A 24217-nucleotide genomic window follows, 5' to 3' on the forward strand; every position below is an offset into this window, starting at 1 on the left:
TCTACAACCCGTAGGCATTGACAAGTTAATACCTTGTCACTACTGCTACTGGAGGATAAGAATAAGCATAATCCATTAAATAGTACTGCAAGTCTACTTACTTACAAACTTTTCACTGGAATATATGTACTAGTTCAGAGAACATAATTTTTTACAGAGATCAATATGACTTATATCAGACTCCAAACAAAAAGGAACATGTACAGCAGGGACCGTAAATGAACATAACATAGCCTGAACTAGATGCTCATACAAAGCTATGCAGACCATAGATTCCATGTCACAGAGTAACGTCATGGAAAAATGGCCTATCAACCTGATAACAAAGAGGATAAGTTAAACCGAACACTTACTCCATAGAAGGAATGACTACTGCAGAGAACTCAACACTGCAAACGCTGTGCCGTGGCTGTCGTTGATGCGCTCCAGCACACAGGTAAGCACCATGTCTCCTTCACATCTGCAAACAAACAAAAGCTTGCAATAAGCATCGTGGCTAAGTGATTGTGTTTCTTTCTTTGATCAAACAGAAAGTTCGCAATAAAATGAGACTATTCAAAGCAGAAGCATAACTTCATATGACTGACTACTACTAGTTCATGGAAGGCCCAGGTCTACCACAATCAGATGAAAATCACGGAGTACAGAAACCTTTAATGATTACTCCAGGTTTCCTCACAAAGATTATATATTTTTATAGGGAGGCAACCAGCGACAACATATATGTGATGACCCACAAGTATAGGGGGTGTATCATAGTATCTTCGATAAGAAAGAGTGTCGAACCCAACGAGGAGCAGAAGGTGTTGACAAGCAGTTTTGATGAAGGATTCACTGTAAATGCTCACAGACAAGTATTCAGGGGGTTTTGATGTAACAGACGAATAAAGTACGAGTAAATAAAGTGCGAGAGTAATAATTGCAGCGAGTGGCCCAATCCTTTTTAGCACAAAGTACAAGCCGGGTTGTTTACTTATAATGACCAAACGTTCTCGAGGACACACGGGATTTTAGTCTAGTGCTTTCGCTACATACGGCTAAATAATCTTCATTGTTATGATAAGTGTTGTGTGGGTGAACCTATGCTAATGTACCGCCCTTCCTAGGACTAATACATACTTGTGATTATACCCCTTGCAAGCATCCGCAACTACAAGAAAGTAATTAAGAATAAATCTAACCACAGCCTTAAACTCTGAGATCCTGCTATCCCTCCTGCATCGATATACCAACGGGGGTTTAGGTTTCTGTCACTCCGGCAACCCCGCAATTGGCAAACGAGTACAAGATGCATTCCCCTAGGCCCATAAAGGTGAAGTGTCATGTAGTCGACGTTCACATGACACCACTAGAAGAATAACACCACAACTTAAATATCATACCATTGAATATTACTCAACCATAGTTCACTACTAACAGTTAGACTTCACCCATGTCCTCAAGAACTAAACGAACTACTCATGAGACATCATATGGAACATGATCAGAGGTGATATGATGATGAATAACAATCTGAACATAAACCTTGGTTCAATGGTTTCACTCAATAGCATCAACAACAAGTAGAAATCGATACCGGGAGAGTTTCCCCTATCAAACAATCAAGGTCAAACCCAAATTGCTACGGCGGTGACGATGTCCAGCGGTGGAGACGGCGGTGATGATGGTGGAGATGATGATGATGGTGATGGAGATGATGTCCAGCTCGATGACGGTGACGATGGCGTCGATTTCCCCCTCCCGGAGGGAATTTCCCCGGCGGATCTCAGCCCGCCGGAGAGCTCTTTTCTCTCTGGTGTTCTCCGCCCCGCAGAGGCGGCTGTAACTCTTCGCGAGGTACCCTCTGTGGCTTAGGTCTTCGGGACGAAGGGTTTCGCGAAGAAAAGGAGGCGAAAGAGGCTGTGGGGCCCCCACACCACAAGGTGGCGCGGCCAGGCCATGGGCCGCGCCGGCCTGTGGTCTGGCCCCACCTTGGGTCTTCTCAGCTCCCCCTTCTGGCTTCCTTCGTCATCTGGAAAAATAGGATTTTTGGTATAATTTCCTTCCACAGTTGATCTTCCGAAATATTGCATTCTGGCGGTGCTTTTTCCAGCAGAATCCTGGCTCCGGTGCTCGATCCTCCAATAATGATGAAACATGCAAAATAGATGAAATAACATAAGTATTGTGTCCAAATATGAAATATATCAATGAATAACAGCAAATTATGATACAAAATAGTGATGCAAATTGGACGTATCAACTCCCCCCAAGCTTAGACTTCGCTTGTCCCCAAGCGAAACTGAACTCGGTAAACAGGACCACATGTTTATGGAGTGAAGAGTCGATAAATAAAATACAGACAAGAAGCATCATGTTCATTCACACAAGACATTCTAGTAAACAACTTCCTCATATAACTCAACTTGAAACAAGTATAAAGTAATCACAAATAAAGGTGCATAAGAAATCATAGTTGGTGATGGCAAACTTCGTTCTTGGTCAGAGAACAATTAACAGGTTATACTTATCTATCGAGCAATGCTCTCATGTTAAAGTTTATATTGCACAACTTGCATACTCAATCATAATAGTCTCCTCATAATCATTGATAACTTGCAAAGCTATATTCATTCAGATAAAACTTGTACTAAACAAGGAAGAATAAAAGACATGATGAAGCAGATCACAGTATAATGGTTTGATCACAACTACTCAAATGCTTGCTTGAGATGGAGGGAAATAGGTTTACTGACCCAACATAAAGTAAAATACAGGCCCTTCGCAGAGGGAAGCAGTGATTAAATCATGTGCTAGAGCTTTTCAGTTTTGAAATCATATAGAGATAATAAAAGTAACATTTTGAGAGGTGTTTGTTGTTGTCAACGACTGGTAGCGGGTACTCTAACCCCCTTGCCAGACAACCTTCAAAGAGCGGCTCCCATTTTATTTTTATTTTGTGTGGCACTCCTTCCAACCTTTCTTTCACAAACCATGGCTAACCGAATCCTCGGGTGCCTGCCAACAATCTCATACCATGAAGGAGTGCCTTTTTATTTTGGTTTTATTATGATGATGACACTCCCCCCAACCTTTGCTTACACAAGCCATGGCTAACCGAATCCTTCGGGTGCCGTACATCAATCACATACCATGGAGGAGTGTCTATTTAGTTTAATTAATTTGGGACTGGGAATCCCATTGCCAGCTCTTTTTGCAAAATTATTGGATAAGCGGATGAAGCCACTAGTCCATTGGTGAATGTTGCCCAACAATATTGAAAGATAAAACACCACATACTTCCTCATGAGCTATAAAACATTGACACAAATAAGAGATAGTAAATTTTGAATTATTTAAAGGTAGCACATGAAGTATTTACTTGGAATGGCAGAAAATACCATGTAGTAGGTAGGTATGGTGGACACAAATGGCATAGGTTTGGGTTAAGGTTTGGATGCACGAGAAGTATTCCCTCTCAAGATGGTCTTTGGCTAGCTAGGTTAATTAGCAAGCATAAGAGTCGAGGGAAACAAACAAATATACATGTGATAGAAACAATCATGCATCTTCCTTATAAGCACAAACAATTTTAACTTCAGAATAATAAGCTATGAGCTAACAAGAAAGAAAGACAATGAAACAACTACATGTATTTCTCTTTTCTACTTAAACCTCAAAGTGTTGTTGCTATTGACCAATGCTAAGTTTGCCAAAACCAAATAGATTTATTCAATGCTCCCAAAGTGATACCAATACTAGAACAAGGTAAATCATATAGTAGAGATTGCAAACTAAAATAAGATGTGCAATATGTAAATGATAAGACTTCTCATTAATATTCCATAACGATAACTCACACCAAGGGATACATAGACAACCAACTAAAGGAGAGATACTTCCAAACTGCAACCCATCTTATATGATAACTTCCCTATTCATGATATTATGATAACTTCCCTATTCATGATATGACACTACTTGATAGTAAAAAGTAAAAGATAGTGATGATGTGATACCGCGGCACTCCCCCAAGCTTGGAACAAACCAAGGGGATGCCAATACCGATGATGAATTACTCCTTCGGCGATGGTGGTGATGAATTCCTGACAAGCTTCTCAACAAGCTCCTGAAGCTCATCAATCTTGTATGTGAGGTTGCGAATCATCTCCGAATTGTGCTCGACGCGGTTAAGAAGTATGTCCGACGGTGAGTCCCAATTCTTGGAGTTATTTCCCCACTCTTCACCTTCAGGCTTCGTCCTTCCTGCAGCGTTAGAACGATCTATATCCCAATTGCTGGGCAATGCTGCCCTGGGAATCCTTTCAATTTGATTATTGAAAATTAGATTGCGGAAGGGATGATGAGTGCCTGAGAAAGATGTCTTCGGAGCTAGGTAATGACGTGGAACCCCTCCTCCGGTGCGAATTCTTGCGCTCTTGTTTGCACTGAAGGGATTGTCCACCACCTTGACGCTTGCGATGGTAGCACGCGGGTGTGCACGCGAGTCTTCCTCCACCTCTTCTTCATCTTCTTCCTTGACGCTCTTGTCTTCCTCTTTCCACTCAAGATCTTGATTATCTTCATCCGGAAGCTCCTTGCCCTTGTTCTTGGAGACCATGGTGCTTCTAAACTGAAAACAGATCCTGGCAGAAATAGCTCGAAACAAAACACATCGAGAAAACGATATACGGACCTCCAGGGGTCCGGGGGATTATATAGCAAAAATTTTCACGACAAAAGGAAAGTACCAGATCGGACCAGAGTCGGAAAGGGGCGACGAGGCGGCCAAACCATAGGGCGGCGCAGGCCCAGGCCAGGCCGCGCCGGCATATGGTGGCACGCCCTCGTGCGTCTCCTCCACTCCGTTTCGATCTCGTAATTTTTCATATTTTCCAAAAACAGCAAAAATATTGTTCGGAAAGTAAATTGCGAACTTTTCATTACCGGTACTGTTACCTATTCAAAGTCGAGTTCTGGCGGACTGTCAATTTGTCCTTTGATGAAAGCCTCCGGTGTTTCCACTCAAATAATATCAACATCAACATTATAAGAATCACCTGAGATATAATGCTTGAGTCTTTGTCCATTCACCACTTGCGTGGCATTGCCTTGGAGAGAGTTAATTTTAATTGCTCCTGAACGATACACCTCCTCGACAACATACGGTCCTTCCCATTTCGAGAGTAATTTTCCTGCAAAGAATCTGAGACGAGACCGATACAATAGGACTTTATCCCCAATATTAAATTCTCTCTTGATAATCCTTCTATCATGCCATTTTTTAACTTTCTCTTTAAAGAGTTTAGCATTTTCATAAGCTTCACTTCTCCATTCATCTAGAGAACTCAATTGCAACAACCTCTTATTACCGGCAAGTTTAGGATCTTTATTTAATTCTCTAACAGCCCAATAAGCTTTGTGCTCTAGTTCTAAAGTTAAATGACAAGATTTCCCATAAACCATTTTATAAGGTGACATTCCCATGGGATTTTTATAAGCAGTTCTATAAGCCCAAAGTGCATCCTTCAATTTACTAGCCCAATTCTTTCTAGTTTTATTAACAGTCTTTTGCAAGATAGATTTAATCTCTCTATTTGATAATTCTACTTGCCCACTAGTTTGAGGATGATAAGCGGAAGCAATTCTATGATTAATACCATATCTAGCAAGAGTCTTTCTAAAACCACCATGAATAAAATGAGAACCTCCATCAGTCATAATATATCTAGGAACTCCAAATCTAGGAAAATAATATCTAAAAGCATTCTTAAAGAGGTCTCACCATCAGCACTTTTTTGTAGGTATGGCTTCCACCCATTTAGTAACATAATCAACAGCAACAAGTATATGAGTGTTACCTTATGAAGAGGGAAAAGGTCCCATGAAGTCAAATCCCCAACAATCGAACGGTTCAATAACAAGAGTATAATTCATAGGCATTTCATTGCGTCTGGAGATATTACCAACCCTTTGGCATTCATCACAAGATAAAATAAACTTCCTTGCATCTTTGAAGAGAGTTGGCCAATAAAAACCTGATTGTAGAACCTTTTGAGCGGTTCTTTCTCCGGCGTGATGTCCTCCATAAGCACTACCATGACATTTACTCAATATCTCCTGTTGTTCATATTCGGGAACACGTCTTCGCAGAATACCATCCACTCCTTCTTTATATAAGTGTGGGTCATCCCAGAAATAATGCCTCAAGTCATAAAAGAATTTCCTCCTTTGCTGAGCTGAAAAGGTTGGAGGCAAGTACTTGGAAACAATAAAGTTAGCATAATCAGCATACCAAGGACTATCTCGCGAACTCACCTTTATTGCAGCCAATTGTTCATTTGGAAAACTATCATTAACAGGAACAGGATCATAAGCAATATTTTCCAATCTAGACAAATTATCAGCAACAGGATTATCAGCACCTTTCCTATCTACAATATGTAAATCAAATTCTTGCAACAGAAGTACCCATCTAATAAGCCTTGGCTTCATAGTTGTCAGAATCATGATTCTACTATACGATTCTACGACTTTACAACCCAAATTGAGTGAAACGATTCAACGATTCTACCAAGTAGAATCTAAGATTTTACGATTCCAAAAGTTAAGATTCTACAGTTTACGATCCTACCATAGAGGTTCCGATCCGATTAAGAATCACGATTCTGACAACATTGCTTGGCTTAGCATCTTTCTTTTGCATAAGGTATCTGATTGCAGCATGATCAGTATGAATAGTAACTTTTGAATCAACAATATAAGATCTAAACTTATCACAAGCAAAGACTACAGCTAACAATTCCTTTTCAGTAGTAGCATAATTTCTTTGAGCAACATCAAGAGTTTTACTAGCATAATGAATAACATTCAGTTTTTTGTTTACTCGCTGTCCAAGAACAGCGCCTACAGCAAAATCACTAGCATCACACATAATTTCAAATGGTAAATTCCAATCAGGAGGTTCAACTATAGGAGCAGTGGTTAAGGCTTTCTTAAGAGTTTCAAAAGCTTCCTTACAATCATCATCAAAAACAAAAGGTACATCTTTTTGAAGAAGATTAGTAAGAGGCTTTGAAATCTTGGAGAAGTCTTTAATAAACCTCCTATAAAACCCAGCATGACCAAGAACACTACGAATACCTTTAACATCCCTGGGATAGGGCATCTTCTCAATTGCTTCAACTTTAGCTCTATCAACTTCAATACCTCTCTCGGAAATTTTATGCCCCAATACAATTCCTTCATTAACCATAAAGTGGCATTTCTCCCAATTAAGAACAAGGTTAGTTTCTTCACATCTCTGCAAAACTTTGTCGAGGTTCCGCAAGCAATTATCAAAAGAATTCCCATAGACAGAAAAATCATCCATGAATACCTCTACAATACTTTCGCAAAAACCATGAAAAATAGCAGACATGCATCTTTGAAAAGTAGCAGGAGCATTACATAAACCAAAAGGCATACGCCTATAAGCATAAGTTCCATAGGGACAAGTGAAAGTGGTCTTCTCTTGATCTTTAGTTTTAACAGCAATTTGTGAAAATCCAGAATAACCATCAAGAAAACAAAAATGAGTATTTTTAGATAACCTTTCTAACATTTGATCAATAAAAGGCAAAGGGTAATGATCTTTTTTAGTAACTTTATTAACTTTTCGATAATCAATGCACATTCTATACCCTACAACCACTCTTTGAGGTATGAGCTCATCATTATCATTAGGCACAACAGTCATTCCTCCTTTCTTAGGAACACAATGCACAGGACTAACCCATCTACTATCAGCAATAGGATATATAATACCAGCTTCAAGAAGTCGTAAGACCTCATTTCTTACCACATCCTTCATCTTAGGAATTAGACGACGCTGAGGTTCAACAACAGGCTTCGCATCTTCTTCCATATTGATGGCGTGTTGGCAAATAGAGGGAGAAATCCCCTTCAAATCATCAAGAGTGTAGCCAATAGCACCTCGGTGTTTCTTTAGTATTTCCAATAGCCTTTCTTCTTCAAACTCTGTAAGCTTAGAACTAATAATAACAGGATATATTTTCTTATCATCAATATGAGCATATTTAAGATTATCAGGCAAAGGTTTTAAATCAAAGACAGGATCTTCCTTTGGTGGCGGTGTTGTACCCAGATCTTCCACCGGTAAATCATGCTTAAGAATAGGTTGACGAAGAAAAATTTCCTCAAGCTCATCTCTTTCTTTCCTAAAAACTTCACTCTCGCTATTCTCTAAATGTTACTGCAAAGGATTATTAGGAACAAGAACAATAGATGCACACTGTTCCATTTTAAAATCATTACTAGGCAAATCAGCTTTATAAGGAGTTTTGGTAAATTTAGAGAAGTTAAACTCATATGATTCACCAGCAAATTTAGTCAAAATTTTCTCTTTCTTGCAATCTATAATAGCTCCACAAGTATTTAGAAAAGGTCTACCAAAAATAATAGGACAATAATCACTAGCAGCAGAACCAAGTACCAAAAAGTCAGCGGGATATTTAATCTTACCACATAGAACTTCCACATCTCGAACAATACCAATTGGAGAAATAGTTTCTCTATTAGCTAGCTGAATAACCACATCAATATCTTCAAGTTCACAAGAATCAATTTCATGCATAATCTCCGTATAAAGCTCATAAGGAATAGCACTAATACTTGCACCAATATCACATAAACCATAATAGCAATGATCACCAATTCTAACAGATAGCATAGGAACACTAGCTTGCTTGGGTTTATTAGGATTTGAAACAATATTAGAAGCATCTTCACAGAAAATAATATGACCTTCCTCCAAATTTTCAGTCACAAGATCTTTAACTATTGCAACAGCAGGTTCAACTTTTATTTGTTCTTCAGGTTCTATAGGTGCGGTGACCCAGCATACCACTGCATGTTGTAGTATACAAGTCGTTGATATGATCTTTGTGAAGGGACTTCTTCACAATTTGCCATATCCCTCAGAGTGATACAACAGAAACATTGCAGGTCATAACACTCCATACATTATTACAAACATTGTCTTACAAGTTGATATTCTCACAGGTCCTATGAGAACATCCTAAGATACTACTAAAGTACGATTACAACTTATAACTAAATATGAAGAGCTCAACAACTTATTTAGGTAAGTTCTACGTTGCTCGGCTCTATGATGCTAGGGTATGTCACTACTCCTCCACCTCCATGTCATCTGGTCCGTATACTATCCCATAGTCTACGCCTTCCACTCCACCGGTAAGATCAGGTTCTTCGTAGACCAGCTCATAACTTCCTTCCGGTGCTCCATCGTTGATGGCCTCCACTTCCGGATCACAGTCTAGCAAGGGTGTCGAAAGAAAGTGAGTACAGGGGTACTCAGCAAGTTCTAAAAGAGTAAAAGGTGTTTGATGCACTAGCTACGACCATTGATCAGGAAATCGCAGGTCAATGCATGTTTTGCAATCATTTCTTCAAAAGGTTGCTTTTATTATGAAAACTATGCCCGTCAGTCTTCACAGGTTGACTAGAACTTCGTGGAGTTCCTTTCCTGCCGCGTTCGCAGTTCCCTTCCCGGAACAGGGAGTGACAGCCACAATTTGATACACTCTGCAGAGGTGCGTTACTTTTCCCACAAGAGATCTCACCCTTTTTGCCATCCGCAGGGACTTGCCCCCGTTCACACTTCCTTTGGTGTGAGGCCAGGTATAAAGATCCAAGCCCACACCGCCTTCTCCGTGACTGCAAACCCACCCTTTTGTCCAACCGTACACCCACAGTAGACTTCCCCCAATAATACGGCTTTACTCACGGTGTACTCCGGACAATCCTTCATAGATGGTAGAGCTTATCATCACTAATGGATGGGGATTTAAAAGGATATCCCAACCTATTGCGGAAGTGCCTCCAACACCCCACCGGCTCTACCAATCCGTTGGCGTGCAGAAGGGAAAAGATACGGCTGGCTTCCCCAGAGCCATTATAGATCTCATGGTCAACGCGATTTGCACGGCGCTAGAATCACTGGACGGCATTGGTAATTAATCCTAGGGTGATATAACCCATTGCAATGGAACCTCCACCATATCAACACATACCATGGTTCCATTGCCAGCCACATAGTCATATTCATAGTTGGAAAGTAACATTTCATTTGCGATGCAGGAATGATAAGTATATAGCTTTGCATTAAAGTAATAAAAATACTCAAGTTGACATGAGCAAGGGTGAACTTGCCTGTGGACTGCGAGATAGTGCAGTTCAATGCAGTTGATGGAACCTGGACCTCGGGTTCTGTAAGAAGCATCATTGTCCGGTAAGGACAATGTTATAAAATCCAAATAAGGCAATCATGGATGTATTATTTTATGTTGGATCCCTTTACCCCGCTGAGTCATATCAATTTAGGGTTGCGTTTAAGATTTATGTCTTTGACAGTAATTTACAATTGATTTAAAAGTATTAATCCTTTTAATTCACACAAAGTACACAATTCAAAGTAAAACTATTTTACTTGATGATTTCCTTAATCATTCCAAAAATAATTTGAAATTATTGAGTTACCTCTATAGTTTTTGGAATAAAAAGGAATATAGTATTTTTCTTGGAAAAATACCCTTTTCAATAGAAATGACTTGGAATATTAGAATTTCATTTTGAAATGTTTGAAAATAAGTATTTGAACTTATTTGAGATTTTTCCTTGAATTCTAATTACAAGGAAATAATAATTTTAAATTCCAAGTTATTATTTAAATTCTTAAAATTCATAATTTTGAATTTGTTTCATAAATTCCATTTCATATTTTATTCTTGTTAAGATTTATTTTTCATTCATTAATCCAATTTTTAATGGATTTTTAGAGTTGTATTTGATTTATTAAAATTTGGTAAAGTTCTGGCTTTTTATTAAATGTTAAAAGACTAAAATACCCCCCTGGACCCATATTGGGCCCAGCCCATTTACCTAAACCCAGGGACAGCCCAATAAGGCCAATCTCTTTTGGGTTCGGTGGCGCCGAACGGCCCACCTCTCTCTCACTCACTCGGCCCTCTCTCTCTCGTTCACCTCTAACCCTAGCCTCTCGCGACGCTCTGGCGATGGCGTCGCCGCCATGGCCGCCGCCTCGCTCCGGCCATCACCGTGCTCCTCCGCCGTAGCCACCTACCGAACTAGAACCGCCGTGTGCAGATCTATCGATCTGTCCGCGTAGTTTTCCCCTTCTCGTCCTCTCCTGGCGAATCGCCTCCGTCCTGGATCTCGCGGAGATTCGCCTTGACGAACTACTCCGACGAGCTCTCGTCCTTGCCGACGATGGGTGCGCTCCTGGGGTTGGCTTGGCGCGGGTGCTGCTCGCAGTACTCGTGCCGTCGCCTCAGGTGCATCTGCTACGGTGGTGCTGGTTCGTGTTTTGGGTTTCGCCGGCGTAACGTCGGCGCCTTCCCTGGACTTGCAGCTGTTAGGGCCGCGTGAGCACTGCCTCGCCATGCCCTAGCTTCTGCTTCCAGGCGTAAGTAAGTGTTGCATCTCCTCCTTCTCTTCTGTGCGCCTCCCTTGCCACTGTTCTTCTTCCTCCTCATGCTCTGTTGCTCTCGGGTGATCCTGTGATCACGCAGAGCCATGCTATTGCTGCGCAATCTTCCTGTGCTTCTGTTTACTGCAAGCTCATGGCCCAGTTACCATTTACTGGTACTGGCACATGCTGCTTTGCTTGCTATTCATGTTGTGCTTGCTTCTCTGCTGCTCCTAGCATGCACTGTACTTGCCATGCTCTACTGTGCTTGCTCAAAAGCTAATTATGCCATGCTATGCTTGACTATGGCTTGCTTGTGTTTACTGGTATATCATGCTTGCTTGTCTAGGTGTACTTGTGATGCATCTGTGACACTTGTGTGTGTGCCAGTGGTGCCTGTGATATGCTTCAGTGCTGTCTATGCAAGCCAATGATCCATTGGATCATTTCTTGCTTGTTGGCTAACTTCCCTGTGTAGCTTGACTTGATCTAATTGATCCATTTGATCAATTCAATGTCAGTGATGGCTTACTGATTAATACTGTGGCTAAGTGATTCAATTTCCTTGTGATGCTGATGCTCAAGCATCACTATGCTGTTGCTCATTCAAGCTACTGGACTTGCTCCAGTGGCTATGGTGCAGTGATTAAGTTGTGTTGCTTAATAGTGTGCTACTGTCAGTGCTAAGCATGGATCTGTGATAAATTCATGCTTGTATTAATTAAATTATGGTGAACTGCTTATTCAGTAATGATTTAAATGACTTGCTTGCAAATGATTTGGCTATTCATGAGTGTTTAGCAAGCAATTGAATCTGAATCCATTCCTGGATAATGATGTGTTATATTTGTCTTTCTTTTAATTGATGCTAAGTGTGATGTGACCTCAGTAGCCTTGCTACTGATTGGTTGCTTACTTAGTTAGTTGGATCTTGTGGCTACTCAACCTTTGCTTGCATATTTGGGAATCATACTTGATATGAATGCCAATATGTTTGCCTGATAAAATCTAGGGTTTACTGATGGTTCATAGCTTAGGATTTACTGTGTAGTCTTATTAGCTGCTAATCCTTGTAATACATCTACTGGTGCTATCTGTGCATGTGATCTGGCTAGTGTGTGCATCTGTGCATGTGTGCTAGTTTCTGTGTACAAGATCTGTACCTAGATGCTTTTCTATTTTTAGTAGCTTTTTGACTGGCAGTAATCCTTGGTGAAAACCAAGTGATGATCTACCCATATGAGCATCTGCTCATTCCCATGCTTATTTCATGCATATGTGATGGATCAGATCCATTGGATCTGTCCAGGAACTTGGTATACCTTGTTCCAGCTCCTAGTGTGAAATATTTGGTTGATGCAGACTTGGGGTTTCTGTACTCAGCCCTTCACCTCCAATCTCTGGTTGATCTTCTCAGGTCACCATGATTCCTGGTGGCTAAGTTGGTTGTGTTGGTTTCTGTTCTTGGTTATGAACTGGATGAACTGTGCTTGTTCTTGCTTCACCCTTACCTGGTGATTTGCAATTCTGGTCGACTGTCAAGGTTCTAGGGTTTGTGTGCTATTTATATGGCCTCTACTTCTTCCCTGGCCATGACACACAGGCTCATTTACTTTATGACTCACCCCTAGCCTTGCCTTGCTGTTGCTTGCCTAGCAACAGCCTTCATATGGTGAAACTTGAGCCCCCGTGACTTGCTCCGGTTGGTCTGCCTATGTTTATCTTGTGCTGTCCAGATTTTGGACAAGCACAAGTGTCTTTGTGACAGTTTCACTTGTCCAAACTGAACTTTGTGTTATTTACGCTTAACTGTCTAAACTGAATCTTGTGTTAACACTTATATTCTGGCTAGTTCTTGTTCTCTGTTTTATTTTGCAGGTTTGGATGATGCTATGGCCAGAAGATCATCCTCAAGACACTTAGTTTAGGTTTAGTTTAGAATTAAACTTGTAATTTTCCTTTTCTTTTTTATTCTGGTCATTATATCTCAATTCTTGTATCAAGAATATTGTAAAGACTTTGTAATTGTGTTGTATATCAATAAAGCTCAAGTTTTGGTTTATGAGCTTTGTATTATATAATGTTTATATTCTTGATGAAATATTATTTGATATTCACTTTGAAATTCAAAGTGATTTGAATTTTATATCTTGTGTTTGAATTCTAAATTCAATGTTTATATGGTGTGATGTTTATAGTTAATTGTTTAACACTTATCAAATGCAAACATTCCCCAAAGTAACAAGTTACAAAAGAGATCATGTCGAAATTTCCCTAACTCACATTGCCTAACCCTAAGTGCAAAATGAGAGAGAACCTCGATCCCTCTTAGGTTTAGTTGCAATAAGGCGTGAAAATTTCCCCCGTTTTGCGATGAAATGCACATCCCATTTCTAAATCTACCCTTCGCTGTTCCTATGTTCTGGGTTATTACAGCCTCTCCCCCTTAACAGAAACTTTGTCCTGAAGTTAAGATTGGTACCTGAACATCTCGGGGTAAGACTTCCTTAATTCTTCTTCCGTCTCCCAAGTTGCTTCTCGCTCTGGATGATGTTGCCATTGAACTTTGCAGTATTTGATTGCTCTGTTTCTTAACTTCTTCCACTGTACTTCTAAGATCTTTTCCGGTCTTTCCACATAAGTTAGATCAGATTGCAATTCTATTTCTTCATATGTAATGGGATCATCTGGTACCTTCAAACACTTTCTGAGTTGTGAAACATGAAACACATTATGAACTTGACTTAGTTGTGCCGGTAACTCCAACTCAAAAGCTGTTCCTCGATTCTGACTGAGTATCTTAAATGGTCCAATATATCGAGGACTTAGCTTTCCTTTCACTCCGAACCTCTTAAGTCCTTTCATTGGACTAACCTTTAAATAAACCATGTCTCCCACTTTCGGTTCCCAATCTCTTCTCTTTAAGTCGGCGTAACTCTTCTGACGACTCTGAGCTATTTTGAGTCTATCCCGGATCACCTCGATGACTTCTTGTCTCTCCTTGATGTAGTTCGGTGTAAACTCCTTGTTTTCTCCGGTTTCGAACCAACAAATTGGTGATCGACACTTTCTTCCGTACAATGCTTCGTACGGTGCCATCTGGATGCTACTCTGATAACTGTTGTTATATGAGAACTCCGCTAGAGGTAAATGGTCCTCCCATGAGCCTCCAAAGTTCAGAGCACAAGCTCTAAGCATGTCCTCAAGTATCTAATTGGTTCTTTCGGTTTGTCCTCCGGTTTGTGGATGATATCTTTGTCAGAAATCCAATTTGGATCCCAAAGCTTCTTGTAGTTGTTTCCAGAATGCTGATGTGAAAATTGAACCTCTATCTGAAACTATCTTCTTTGGTACTCCATGCTTACTCACAATCTCTTTCACATATATATCCACAAGCTTTTCTGCAGTATCCTTTGTGTTTACGGCTATGAAATGAGCACTCTTGGCAAGCCTGTCCACTATTACCCATATCATATCCTTCTTCTTACTAGTCATTGGTAGACCAGTAACAAAATCCATTCCGATTTCATCCCATTTCCATTCCGGTATCTCTAGTGGTTTGAGTAATCCCGCAGGACTCTGATGTTCTGCCTTCACTCGTTGACATGTATGACATTCCGAAACATATTGTGCTATTTCTCTTTTCATGTTGTTCCACCAGAACATCTCCTTCAAATCCATATACATCTTAGTACTTCCTGGATGTATGGAATAAGGGGTTTCATGTGCTTCCTTTAATATGATTGACTTCACTTCTGGATCATCTGGTACACAGATTCTTTTCTGGAAGTATAATGAATCAAAATCCCCTAGATGGAATTCCGATGGTCTTCCTTCTCCAATCCTCTTGATTTAATGGTATCCTGACCTTAAATCTATCTTCGAGAAGACTCCCGCTCCTTGAACTTGATCAAAAAGGTCTTGGATTCTAGGTAAAGGATACTTGTTCTTGATAGTTACGTTGTTCAAATTTCTGTAATCTCCACACATTCTCTTTCCTCCATCTCTTTTATCCACAAAAATAACTGGTGTACCCCATGGTGACACACTTTCTTGAATGAATCCCTTTTGTTCTAACTCATCAATCTGAGCTTTCAGTTCCACTAATTCCTTCGGCCCCATCTTATATGGTGGTTGTGCTATTGGTGCTGTGCCTGGAATCAGATCGATTGTGAATTCTATCTCTCTATCGGGTGGCATTCCCGGTAGTTCCTTAGGAAATACATCCTTAAACTCATTCACTACAGGAATATCTTCAATTCTCACCTCCTTCAGGCTATTTAGTTCCAATCCGATCTCCAACTCACTGTACTTATCTCCTTGGAACACTATTCGACCTCCGATGGAGTTGCGAAGTGATACTGTTTTGTCTCCACAGTTAATCACCGCTCCATTCTCTGTCAACCAATCCATTCCTAGGATGACTGATATGTCCTTCATGGGTATGATGAATAGGTCCGCGAAATACACACAGTCACATATGGTTAGGACTTGTGCTTCTTTCACGTGGGTTACTAAGATCGTTCCCCCCGCGGATAGAACAGTTATAGGAGTTTCTAACTTAGAACATCTAAGCCCGAATTTTTCCACAAACTCCCATGCAAGAAATGATGTGGTTGCTCCAGTATCAAATAATACTTTGCCAGGATGAGTAAGAATGCTTAGCGTACCTAAGACTGTTTGATCCGACTCTTCCGCTTGTTCCAAAGATGTGCAGTTCAGCTTTCCATAAGGCTTTCCCCTCTTGTTGTTGTTGTTGTTGTTATTGTTGTGGTTGCTGTTGTTGTTGTTGTTGCGGTTGTTGTTGTTGTTGTTGTTTCCACCTCGTCCTCCAGAGCTTTGTCCGCTCCAGGATGCCTTGTTTGGACAATCTGGCTTGATGTGTCCTTCCTTCCCACAACCATAACAGATGATTCTGGGTTTCTGACAATCCTTCTGCAAATGACCCCTCAGGCCACAATTGTTGCAGATGATCTGGTTGATTGGATTCTGACTCTGACCTCCCCGGTTGTATTGATTACCAGTAGTAGGTCGGTATCGGGGTTTGAAACTCCGATCAGGTGTTGGTTTACTGATTGGATACTTCCTTGGCTCTATACGAGCCCTCTTCCTTCTGTCCTCCTGGACTTGCCTATAATCATCCTCGAAAGTGATTGCCGAGTCAATCAGTTCCTGGAATTCGGCAGTCCGTGCCAACCTCAGTTGCATCTTCATGTATGGATTCATGCCTTTCATGAACCGCTTCTTCCGCTTCTCCTCTGTATCTACATCCTCAGGTGCATACCTGGATAACCTGTTAAAATCCCGAACATATTGCATAATGGGTGCAGTATTCTGTCGTAGTTCGTCAAACTCCCTCTTCTTCAGCTCCACCACGCTGTCCGGAACATGAGCCTCCCGGAACTTCTTCTTGAACTCCTCCCAGGTGAACACCTTATCAGGAGGGTGTACTGCTACAAGATTCTCCCACCATGACGCTGCTGGTCCTGACAACAGATAAGTAGTATATCTGATCTTCTCCTCATCGTTGCAACCAACGGTCTTCAGCTTCCTTTCCATATCCATAAGCCAATCTTCAGCGTCTATTGGTTCTGGAGCTGATGTAAATGGTAGTGGTCTTGCATTTTCGAAGTCCGATAGAGTTACTCCCTTGCCTTCATTACCCCTATCATTGATGACGTGGGTAAAGAAATCTTGCATGTTCTTGCTCTGGCTTTCCTGGTAACGCCTCCTATCTTCCTCCATTGACCTCATATACTGTTGGAAGTCTGGGTGCATCATTGGGTGTGGTGGTGGTGCATTCTCTGCTCTAGCTGCTGCATCTGCCTCCTCTTTTTCTCTTGCTTCCCGCTCTCTGCGAGCCTCTTCGGTTTCTACTAACGCCATTTCCCCCTAGTCCTGTAACAAAGAGCGATTACTCATAATTACACCATGCAAATGCTTTCTGAGCTCAACTCAATGCCCAGAACTAGTCACACAATGAAATCAAGAAGCAAATACAAAACAAACATTTATTATGCATATACTTTGTATAATACATAACACACTCACAAACTTATATTACATGTGGTATATATAAACCACTTATTTGGCTCAAAGCCCAAGCCAACGGGAATTTAAAATACGCTCTATTACAATACCACCTAGATTACTTTATTCTTCCTTGGAGCTCTACTCCTCGTCATCATAACTCGCCTCCGCGTACATCCCTGGGGTCCATCCGGTACAGCGGTTTGTCCTCCGGACACCGTCCGGAATGAAGGTTCTTCCCGTAGGTATGTAGTCTGAATCGGACGAAGTGCCGAGACAGAGATCTGTCATGCCAAAGTAACTAGATAAAGACTCATATATATCCCCAGTGGGATACAGCTCATCTTCTCCTGTCATCCATGTAGGATTCCTATTCACTTGACCCCTCATCTTCTTCTTCTTCTTTTTCTTGGTTCCAGAACTCTCACCTACGACGTACTGGGATGTTTTGGGTAATCCCATCTCCAAATCTAAAGAAATGGAGTTGGTGTCTTTCTCTTCCTGCCCAAAACTTTGGTTGACATTCTGGTCAACCGCGCCTCCTTCATCCTCTGACTCACAAGTGATGGGTTCTCCTTCATCTCCAAATGGTTCCCCGAAATGCCAACCAGTCGAATTCTCGATTGGTGACTCCGAGCAGTTTAGGTTCCTGGAATCATCTCTCCCATATCCAGACTCATATGATGCTGACACATGTGGATAATGTGGAACAAAGTTGGGTGTGAGTGGATCTTTATGGGACAACTGGTCACTCAAATCTACATAGCTGTCTAGGCTAAAGAAAGGTGTAGTATGTTGTGGTTGTGCCCTCAAATCACGCATCCGAGTTCGGACTTTATCAGGGTCCGTGAACTCAGCTAGCATGTGGTCAATCTCACCTCTCATCTTCATGTGTAAAAGATACATCGTGGTCAATAAAGACTTACAGCTATCCATATGCTGTGCTGCAGCTTCAGGACTTCTGTGTGCTAACACCAAATGATTCAGAGTGGGATCCTCATCTTCCTCGGCATGAGGTATATGAGAAAACTCTGAACATAGCAGTTCTACTGACTTGTGCTGCGTTATCTCAAGGATTGCCTTGAATAGGCCCATGTGGTAGGCTGTGGTGATAGTTTTGGCTTCTCCGTATGGCATTATACGACTCATCAGCAGTTTTTCCGGTAATTGGACCGATACTCTGCACTTGGCTAGGATTTCCCCATCATAGTAGGTATACTTGATAACAGGTATCCGTGGATCACAATGAAGTTCCTTCAGCATCCCACACAGGAGAGCTGTTATTGGACCATCATAATCACCGAGCCATCCCTCAACCTTCCTCAAAGTCCTCTTAGGAAAAGTGTTCGCCATTACGGCTGTATACAAAAGCAGAATATTAGTAGTGATAATGCATCATAATAGCTATAATAAAGAATTATCGCACTAAAATATATGGTTTTGCTATTCTCAAGTGAATAATCACCATATTTCTAGAGAATCCTTTACTATTTCTACTAGACTCCTACAGGTTTCTTCCCTATACTAGGTTTTTCCAACCTAAGGTCGCAACATTTGCTCTGATACCAGCTGCGGTGACCCAGCATACCACTGCATGTTGTAGTATACAAGTCGTTGATATGATCTTTGTGAAGGGACTTCTTCACAATTTGCCATATCCCTCAGAGTGGTACAACAAAAACATTGCAGGTCATAACACTCCATACATTATTACAAACATTGTCTTACAAGTTGATATTCTCACAGGTCCTATGAGAACATCCTAAGATACTACTAAAGTACGATTACAACTTATAACTAAATATGAAGAGCTCAACAACTTATTTAGGTAAGTTCTACGTTGCTCGGCTCTATGATGCTAGGGTATGTCACTACTCCTCCACCTCCGTGTCATCTGGTCCATAGACTATCCCATAGTCTACGCCTTCCACTCCGCCGGTAAGATCAGGTTCTTCGTAGACCAGCTCATAACTTCCTTCCGGTGCTCCATCGTTGATGGCCTCCACTTCCGGATCACAGTCTAGCAAGGGTGTCGAAAGAAAGTGAGTACAGGGGTACTTAGCAAGTTCTAAAAGAGTAAAAGGTGTTTGATGCACTAGCTACGACCATTGATCAGGAAATCGCAGGTCAATGCATGTTTTGCAATCATTTCTTCAAAAGGTTGCTTTTATTATGAAAACTATGCCCGTCAGTCTTCACAGGTTGACTAGAACTTCGTGGAGTTCCTTTCCTGCCGCGTTCGCAGTTCCCTTCCCGGAACAGGGAGTGACAGCCACAATTTGATACACTCTGCAGAGGTGCGTTACTTTTCCCACAAGAGATCTCACCCTTTTTGCCATCCGCAGGGACTTGCCCCCGTTCACACTTCCTTTGGTGTGAGGCCAGGTATAAAGATCCAAGCCCACACCACCTTCTCCGCGACTGCAAACCCACCCTTTTGTCCAACCGTACACCCCCAGTAGACTTCCCCCGATAATACGGCTTTACTCACGGTGTACTCCGGACAATCCTTCATAGATGGTAGAGCTTATCATCACTAATGGATGGGGATTTAAAAGGATATCCCAACCTATTGCGGAAGTGCCTCCAACACCCCACCGGCTCTACCAATCCGTTGGCGTGCAGAAGGGAAAAGATACGGCTGGCTTCCCCAGAGCCATTATAGATCTCATGGTCAACGCGATTTGTACGGCGCTAGAATCACTGGACGGCATTGGTAATTAATCCTAGGGTGATATAACCCATTGCAATGGAACCTCCACCATATCAACACATACCATGGTTCCATTGCCAGCCACATAGTCATATTCATAGTTGGAAAGTAACATTTCATTTGCGATGCAGGAATGATAAGTATATAGCTTTGCATTAAAGTAATAAAAATACTCAAGTTGACATGAGCAAGGGTGAACTTGCCTGTGGACTGCGAGATAGTGCAGTTCAATGCAGTTGATGGAACCTGGACCTCGGGTTCTGTAAGAAGCATCATTGTCTGGTAAGGACAATGTTATAAAATCCAAATAATGCAATCATGGATGTATTATTTTATGTTGGACCCCTTTACCCCACTGAGTCATATCAATTTAGGGTTGCGTTTAAGATTTATGTCTTTGACAGTAATTTACAATTGATTTAAAAGTATTAATCCTTTTAATTCACACAAAGTACACAATTCAAAGTAAAACTATTTTACTTGATGATTTCCTTAATCATTCCAAAAATAATTTGAAATTATTGAGTTACCTCTATAGTTTTTGGAAAAAAAATGAATATAGTATTTTTCTTGGAAAAATACCCTTTTCAATAGAAATGACTTGGAATATTAGAATTTCATTTTGAAATGTTTGAAAATAAGTATTTGAACTTATTTGAGATTTTTCCTTGAATTTTAATTACAAGGAAATAATAATTTTAAATTCCAAGTTATTATTTAAATTCTTAAAATTCATAATTTTAAATTTGTTTCATAAATTCCATTTCATATTTTATTCTTGTTAAGATTTATTTTTCATTCATTAATCCAATTTTTAATGGATTTTTAGAGTTGTATTTGATTTATTAAAATTTGGTAAAGTTCTGGCTTTTTATTAAATGTTAAAAGACTAAAATACCCCCCTGGACCCATATTGGGCCCAGCCCATTTACCTAAACCCAGGGACAGCCCAATAAGGCCAATCCCTTTTGGGTTCGGTGGCGCCGAACGGCCCACCTCTCTCTCACTCACTCGGCCCTCTCTCTCTCGTTCACCTCTAACCCTAGCCTCTCGCGACGCTCTGGCGATGGCGTCGCCGCCATGGCCGCCGCCTCGCTCCGGCCATCGCCGTGCTCCTCCGCCGTAGCCACCTACCGAACTAGAACCGCCGCGTGCAGATCTATCGATCTGTCCGCGTAGTTTTCCCCTTCTCGTCCTCTCCTGGCGAATCGCCTCCGTCCTGGATCTCGCGGAGATTCGCCTTGACGAACTCCGGCGAGCTCTCGTCCTCGCCGACGATGGGTGCGCTCCTGGGGTTGGCTTGGCGCGGGTGCTGCTCGCAGTACTCGTGCCGTTGCCTCAGGTGCATCTGCTACGGTGGTGCTGGTTCGTGTTTTGGGTTTCGCCGGCGTAACGTCGGCGCCTTCCCTGGACTTGCAGCTGTTAGGGCCGCGCGAGCACTGCCTCGCCATGCCCTAGCTTCTGCTTCCAGGCGCAAGTAAGTGTTGCATCTCCTCCTTCTCTTCTGTGCGCCTCCCTTGCCACTGTTCTTCTTCCTCCTCATGCTCTGTTGCTCTCAGGTGATCCTGTGATCACGCAGAGCCATGCTATTGCTGCGCAATCTTCCTGTGCTTCTGTTTACTGCAAGCTCATGGCCCAATTACCATTTACTGGTACTGGCACATGCTGCTTTGCTTGCTATTCATGTTGTGCTTGCTTCTCTGCTGCTCCTAGCATGCACTGTACTTGCCATGCTCTACTGTGCTTGCTCAAAAGCTAATTGTGCCATGCTATGCTTGACTATGGCTTGCTTGTGCTTACTGGTATATCATGCTTGCTTGTCTAGGTGTACTTGTGATGCATCTGTGACACTTGTGTGTGTGCCAGTGGTGCCTGTGATATGCTTCAGTGCTGTCTATGCAAGCCAATGATCCATTGGATCATTTCTTGCTTGTTGGCTAACTTCCCTGTGTAGCTTGACTTGATCTAATTGATCCATTTGATCAATTCAATGTCAGTGATGGCTTACTGATTAATACTGTGGCTAAGTGATTCAATTTCCTTGTGATGCTGATGCTCAAGCATCACTATGTTGTTGCTCATTCAAGCTACTGGACTTGCTCCAGTGGCTATGGTGCAGTGATTAAGTTGTGTTGCTTAATAGTGTGCTACTGTCAGTGCTAAGCATGGATCTGTGATAAATTCATGCTTGTATTAATTAAATTATGATGAACTGCTTATGCAGTAATGATTTAAATGACTTGCTTGCAAATGATTTGGCTATTCATGAGTGTTTAGCAAGCAATTGAATCTGAATCCATTCCTGGATAATGATGTGTTATATTTGGCTTTCTTTTAATTGATGCTAAGTGTGATGTGACCTCAGTAGCCTTGCTACTGATTGGTTGCTTACTTAGTTAGTTGGATCTTGTGGCTACTCAACCTTTGCTTGCATATTTGGGAATCATACTTGATATGAATGCCAATATGTTTGCCTGATAAAATCTAGGGTTTACTGATGGTTCATAGCTTAGGATTTACTGTGTAGTCTTATTAGCTGCTAATCCTTGTAATACATCTACTGGTGCTATCTGTGCATGTGATCTGGCTAGTGTGTGCATCTGTGCATGTGTGCTAGTTTCTGTGTACAAGATCTGTACCTAGATGCTTTTCTATTTTTAGTAGCTTTTTGACTGGCAGTAATCCTTGGTGAAAACCAAGTGATGATCTACCCATATGAGCATCTGCTCATTCCCATGCTTATTTCATGCATATGTGATGGATCAGATCCATTGGATCTGTCCAGGAACTTGGTATACCTTATTCCAGCTCCTAGTGTGAAATATTTGGTTGATGCAGACTTGGGGTTTCTGTACTCAGCCCTTCACCTCCAATCTCTGGTTGATCTTCTCAGGTCACCATGATTCCTGGTGGCTAAGTTGGTTGTGTTGGTTTCTGTTCTTGGTTATGAACTGGATGAACTGTGCTTGTTCTTGCTTCACCCTTACCTGGTGATTTGCAATTCTGGTCGACTGTCAAGGTTCTAGGGTTTGTGTGCTATTTATATGGCCTCTACTTCTTCCCTGGCCATGACACACAGGCTCATTTACTTTATGACTCACCCCTAGCCTTGCCTTGCTGTTGCTTGCCTAGCAACAGCCTTCATATGGTGAAACTTGAGCCCCTGTGACTTGCTCAGTGCTGGTCTGCCTATGTTTATCTTGTGCTGTCCAGGATTTTGGACAAGCACAAGTGTGCTGTGACAGTTTCACTGTCCAAACTGAACTTTGTGTTATTTCTGCTAACTGTCTAAACTGAATCTTGTGTTAACACTTATATTCTGGCTAGTTCTTGTTCTCTGTTTTATTTTGCAGGTTTGGATGATGCTATGGCCAGAAGATCATCCTCAAGACACTTAGTTTAGGTTTAGTTTAGAATTAAACTTGTAATTTTCCTTTTCTTTTTTATTCTGGTCATTATATCTCAATTCTTGTATCAAGAATATTGTAAAGACTTTGTAATTGTGTTGTATATCAATAAAGCTCAAGTTTTGGTTTATGAGCTTTGTATTATATAATGTTTATATTCTTGATGAAATATTATTTGATATTCACTTTGAAATTCAAAGTGATTTGAATTTTATATCTTGTGTTTGAATTCTAAATTCAATGTTTATATGGTGTGATGTTTATAGTTAATTGTTTAACACTTATCAAATGCAAACATTCCCCAAAGTAACAAGTTACAAAAGAGATCATGTCAAAATTTCCCTAACTCACATTGCCTAACCCTAAGTGCAAAATGAGAGAGAACCTCGATCCCTCTTAGGTTTAGTTGCAATAAGGCGCGAAAATTTCCCCCGTTTTGCGATGAAATGCACATCCCATTTCTAAATCTACCCTTCGTTGTTCCTATGTTCTGGGTTATTACAATAGGTTTCTTTTCACTTTTATGAACCGCACTATTTATAACAGAGTACTCCTTCATTTTAGCAGGGAAAGGAGTTT

At 41.2% G+C, this 24217-nt stretch overlaps 1 long non-coding RNA gene across 2 annotated transcripts in view; it reads right to left on the reverse strand.

Annotated features, from left to right (window-relative positions):
* Positions 1–24217, reverse strand: part of LOC127292663 (uncharacterized) — an 81095-nt gene that overhangs the window by 37286 nt on the left and 19592 nt on the right. The window contains exon 3 of one of the 2 annotated variants that reach the window (XR_007845298.2): positions 350–452. This is a non-coding gene — a long non-coding RNA (uncharacterized lncRNA). Of the gene's footprint in view, positions 1–349; positions 461–24217 lie in introns of both variants that reach the window. The other variant, XR_007845296.2, reaches the window with a different exon arrangement.

The sequence above is a fragment of the Lolium perenne genome, chromosome 4 (assembly GCF_019359855.2).
Source record: "Lolium perenne isolate Kyuss_39 chromosome 4, Kyuss_2.0, whole genome shotgun sequence".
NCBI lineage: Eukaryota > Viridiplantae > Streptophyta > Magnoliopsida > Poales > Poaceae > Lolium > Lolium perenne.